The sequence below is a fragment of the Aegilops tauschii genome, chromosome 5 (genome assembly GCF_002575655.3).
Source record: "Aegilops tauschii subsp. strangulata cultivar AL8/78 chromosome 5, Aet v6.0, whole genome shotgun sequence".
NCBI classification, from domain to species: Eukaryota; Viridiplantae; Streptophyta; class Magnoliopsida; order Poales; family Poaceae; genus Aegilops; species Aegilops tauschii.
In genome coordinates, this window is record NC_053039.3 from 114,908,974 (window position 1) to 114,914,830 (window position 5,857).

A 5,857-nucleotide genomic window follows, 5' to 3' on the forward strand; every position below is an offset into this window, starting at 1 on the left:
CCTTTAGCTAGTCTCCGTAGCCTTTTATTTCGAGTTACTAACACTTAGCAACCGAACCGGTATTTATTACCCTGGTGCTACTTGGAGTACCAGTAAAGTACACATTAATATCACGTATATCCAAAATACTTCTGTTGACCTTGCCAGCCTTCTCATCTACCAAGTATCTAGGGTAGTTCTGCTTCAGTGATCGTTCCCCTCATTACAGAAGCACTTAGTCTCGGGTTTGGGTTCAACCTTGGGTTTCTTCACTAGAGCAGCAACTAATTTGCCGTTTCATGAAGTATCCCTTCTTGAAACTAGTGGTTTTACTAACCATCAACAATTGATGCTCCTACTTGATTTCTACTTTCGCGGTGTCAAACATCGCGAATTGCTCAAGGATCGTCATGTCTATCCCTGATATGTTATAGTTCGTCATGAAGCTCTAATAGCTTGGTGGCAGTGACTATGCAGAACCATCACTATCTCATCTGGAAGATTAACTCCCACTCGATTCAAGCGATTGTAGTACTCAGACAATCTGAGCACATGCTCAGTGATTGAGCTTTTCTCCCTTAGTTTGCAGGCTTAAGAAACTTGTCAGAGGTCTCATACCTCTTGACGTGGGCACTAGTCTGAAATCCCAATTTCAGTCTTTGGAATATCTCATATGTTCTGCGACGTTTCAAAAACGTCTTTGGCGCCTCAATTCTAAACCGTTAGCATTACGCACTGAACTATCACGTAGTCATCAAAACGTGTATGTCAGATGTTCGCAACATCCACAAACGACGCTTGAGGTTCAGCACACCGAGCGGTGCATTAAGGACATAAGCCTTCTGCGCAGCAACAAGGATAATCCTCAGTTTACGGACCCAGTCCACATAATTTCTACTGTCAACTTTCAACTAAATTTTCTCTAGGAACATATCTTAAACAGTAGAACCAAAGCGTAAGCTACGACATAATTTGCAAAGACCTTTTGACTATGTTCATGATAATTAAGTTCATCTGATTATTTAATGAACTCCCACTTAGATAGACATCCCTCTAGTCATCTAAGTGATACATGATCTGAGTCAACTAGGCCATGTCCGATCATCACGTGAGACGGACTAGTCATCATCGGTGAACATCTTCATGTTGATCGTATCTACTATACGACTCATGTTCGACCTTTCGGTCTCTTGTGTTCCGAGGCCATGTCTGTATATGCTAGGCTCGTCAAGTCAACCTAAGTGTTTCGCATGTGTAAATCTGGCTGACACCCGTTGTATGCGAACGTTAGAATCTATCACACCCGATAATCATGTGGTGCTTCGAAACAACGAACCTTCGCAACGGTGCACAGTTAGGGGGAACACATCTCTTGTAATTTTAGTGAGGGGTCATCTTATTTATGCTGCCGTCGTTCTAAGAAAATAAGATGTAAACATGATAAACATCACATGCAAATCATAAAGTGACATGATATGGCCAATATCATCTTGCGCCTTTGATCTCCATCTTCGAGGCGTGGCATGATCACCTTCGTCACCGGCATGACACCATGATCTCCATCATCGTGTCTTCATGAAGTTGTCTCGCCAACTATTACTTCTACTACTATGGCTAACGGTTAGCAGTAAAGTAAAGTAATTACATGGCGTTTTCCATTGACACGCAGGTCATACAATAAATTAAGACAACTCCTATGGCTCCTGCCGGTTGTCATACTCATCGACATGCAAGTCTTGATTCCTATTACAAGAACATGATCAATCTCATACATCACATATATATTTAATTCATCACATCCTTTTGGCCATATCACATCACATAGCATACCCTGCAAAAACAAGTTAGACGTCCTCTAATTGTTGTTGCATGTTTTACGTGGCTGCTATGGGTTTCTAGCAAGAACGTTTCTTACCTACGCAAAAGCCACAACGGTGATATGCCAATTGCTATTTACCCTTCATAAGGACCCTCTTCATCGAATCTGATCCAACTAAAGTGGGAGAGACAGACACCCGCTAGCCACCTTATGCATCAAGTGCATGTCAGTCGGTGGAACCTGTCTCACGTAAGCGTACGTGTAAGGTCGGTCTGGGCCGCTTCATCCCACAATATCACTGAATCAAGATAAGACTAGTAACAGCAAGCAAATTGACCAAATCATCGCCCACAACTACTTTGTGTTCTACTCATGCATAGAATCTACGCATAGACCTTGCTCTGATACCATTGTTGGGGAACGTAGCAATAATTCAAAATTTTCCTACGTGTCACCAAGATCGATCTAGGAGATGCTAGCAACGAGAGATAGGGAGTGCATCTTCATACCCTTGAAGATCGCTAAGCGGAAGCGTTACAAGAACGCGGTTGATGGAGTCATACTCGCGGCGATTCAAATCGCGGAAGATCCGATCTAGCACCGAACGGACGGCGCCTCCGCGCTCAACACACGTACAGCCCGGGGATGTCTCCTCCTTCTTGATCCAGCAAGGTGAGAGGAGAAGTTGAGGGAGAACTCTGGTAGCACGATGGCATGGTGGTGGAGCTTGTGGTATTCCTGCAGGGCTTCGCCAAGCTCTACGAAGGAGAAGGAATAGTTGGAGGAGGGAGGGGCTGCGCCAGGGAAGGGGTGTGGCTGCCCTCTCTCTCCCTCACTATATATAGGGGAAAGGAGGGTGGAGGAGGCGCCCTAGGGTTCCCTAGGGGAGGGGTGGCGGCCACAGGGGAAACACTAGATGGGTTTGGGCGCCCCACCCCTAGGAAACTTGCCCCCCCAAGCCGGGAGGGGCGGCTGCCCTAGGGGAGGCGCCCCCACCTCTCCAGGTTACGTGAGAGGGGTTGGGAGGGGCGCACAGCCCCTTAGTGGGCTGGTGTGCCCCCTCCCCTTGGCCCATAAGGCCCCCCCAACGCTTGTCGGGGCCTCCGAAACACCTTTCGGTCACGCTGGTCGTCACCCGGTACTCCCAGAACAATTCCGGACTCCAATACCCTTCATCCAATATATCGATCTTTACCTCTGGACCATTCCGGAGTTCCTCGTCACGTCCGGGATCTCATCCGGGACTCCGAACTACCTTCGGTAACCACATACTATTTCCCATAACAACTCTAGCGTCACCGAACCTTAAGTGTGTAGACCCTACCTATTCGGGAACCATGCAGACATGACCGAGACAACCTTCGGCCAATAACCAATAGCGGGATCTGGATACCCATATTGGCTCCCACATGTTCCACGATGATCTCATCAGATGAACTACGATGTCGGGGATTCAATCAATCCCGTATACATTTCCCTTTGTCCATCGGTATGTTACTTGCACTACAAAAAAAGACACATCCGTGACATTTTGGGCCGAACGAAAAAAAAATTTGTCATACATATGACTCTTCTATGACGATAATTGTGACAAAACCCGGTATCATCATAGATGTGGTGGGCTCCTACTTCTATGACAAAAAATCATGACAGAAAATGGGCTTTTCGTCCTGGGCGGGCCGGAGACGCAGCTGCATGACATTCTTTGGGCCGTCCATGACGGAAAAAACCGTGGTAGAAGCGAGGGGGAGGAAAATTTTGGGGAGTTCCCGGTTACGGTGGGAGGTCGGGGGCCGAGCGATGCGCGTTTCTCTCGTACACGTACGCGCGTGTGTGCGAGGCGTTGGCTCTAACTGAACCCGAGCGAGGCGTTGGGCTCTAACTGAACCCGAGCGATTGCACTGCAGGCTACGCGTTACTGAACCCGAGCGATCGATCGATGGCTGTTAACTGAACCCGATCGAGCGATTCCTTCGCTACTGCTGCTAACTGAAGCCGATCGATTGGATGAATAGTGAGCGTTGTGGGAGGGGGGTTTGGATGAACAGTGAGCGGTGGCGTTGCCTCTGGATGAACAAGCCCCCTTGGTGTGGAGGGCTGGATGAATAGTAGACGGTGGAGGGGTGCCCGTGGAGGGGTGGTTGAATAGGACCCCGTGGTGTGGAGGGCTGGATGAACAGTAGACGGTGGAGGGGTGCCCGTGGAGGGGTGGTTGAACAGTAGCCGGTGGAGTAGCACGCGGTGGAGGCTGGATGAACAGGAGCCCGTGGAGGCTGGAGGAGGTCGACGGTAGCCCGTGGAGGCTGGAGGAGGTCGACGGTGGAGATGAACAGTATCCCGTGGAGTCCCGTTTTGCGGTACGGCACACCCCTCCCGATGAACAGGACCCCCGTTTCGACCGTAGGAGGTCCGTTTCGTCCGTTTTGCGATACGCCGCACCCCTCCCGATCAACAGGACCCCTGTTTCGACCGTAGGAGGTCCGTTTCGTCCGTTTTGCGGTATGGCACACCCCTCCCGATCAACAAGACCCCTGTTTCGACCGTAGGAGGTCCGTTTCCTCCGTTTTGCGGTACGCCACACCCCTCCCGATCAACAGGACCCCCGTTTCGACCGTAGGAGGTCCGTTTCCTCCGTTTTGCGGTATGCCACACTCCTCCCGATCAACAGGACCCCTGTTTCGACCGTAGGAGGTCTATTTCCTCCGTTTTGCGCTACGCCACACCCCTCCCCATGAACACGACGCATTCTGTTGCCTCCCCATGAACACGACGCATTCCGTTGCCTCCCCATGAACACGACGACGACGCTGTTTCTCCGTTCCGACCCAGCCATGTACACGAGCCCTCGCCGTACGTATGCGCGAGTAGGCGTTCGAGACCCTGCCCGTATGTACGTACGTGGCCGTATTTTCTTTCTTACACCCTGGCCGCTGTACGTACGTGTACATGCTACGTGCGCGCCTCTACTACGACACGTACGCACCTCTACTATGACACGTGCGCGCCTCTACATCGACCAGTATATATGTACGTACACGTTCGCGACCAGAATGACAACGCTACGTACGCTTTGACCAGGTGGGTCCCGACTGTCAGGCACTTCCTTGCCTGCGAAGATGTAGCTGGTGGGTCCCAGCAGTCAGGGGGGCGAATCGTTTTGGTTTTTTTTTGCCCGGACGCACTTCCTTGCGTGCGAAGATGTAGCTGGTGGGTCCCAGCAGTCAGGGGGGCGAATCTTTTTTTTGCCCGGACGCACTTCCTTGCGTGCGAAGGTGTAGCTGGTGGGTCCCAGCAGTCAGGGGGGAAACTTTTTTTCACGAAATACGGTGGCCCGTCCGGTGGGTCCCTGCTGTCTGGTGGAGGAATCATTATTTTCCGCGTAATAAGGAGGCACTTCCTTGCTACCGCCGTGGACCCAGCTGTCAGCCTCTCCACGTACAGTCCACGTTCGATGGAAGTCGTTCCTTGACCATGTTGACCACGCCGCGCCGAGAGCACCAGGGCGGTGGACGATGGCGAGGCCTAGGAAGGGGACGACGCGGAGCCGGTGAAGACGCGACAGTGGATGCCCACGCGGAGAGGAGTATGAGGGTTCACTCATTCGGATGCGGTGTGAGGCTGCCGTCGCCGCAGGGCCTGGCCAGCGGTGGGAATAGTAGGGGGCGGTGAGGCCTCCGCGGCAGCACAGCCGGCCACGGGAGGAAGGAGCAGGCGGCACGACCGGCGCTGCTTTGGGCGGCTGGAGCAAGAAGACCAGAGGTTGAAGAAGCACTACGGCCGTTGGATGGACATCGTACGGTCACTGGAGCTAGAATCGTTCATATTGACTAAGTTGACAAAGCCCTCCGTCCCCGTCAACTTAGTAGGCCCACAAGTCAGCCTCCCACCAAGGTGGGTCCCAGCTAGTAGGGGGAGTATTCATTTTTTGTGCGTAATAAGGAGGCACTTCCGGTGGGTCCGAGCTGACAGCGGGGGGAACGTTTTTTCGTGAAATACGATGGCCCGTCCGGTGGGTCCCAGCAGTCAGGGGGGAAACGTTTTTTCACGAAATAAGGTGGC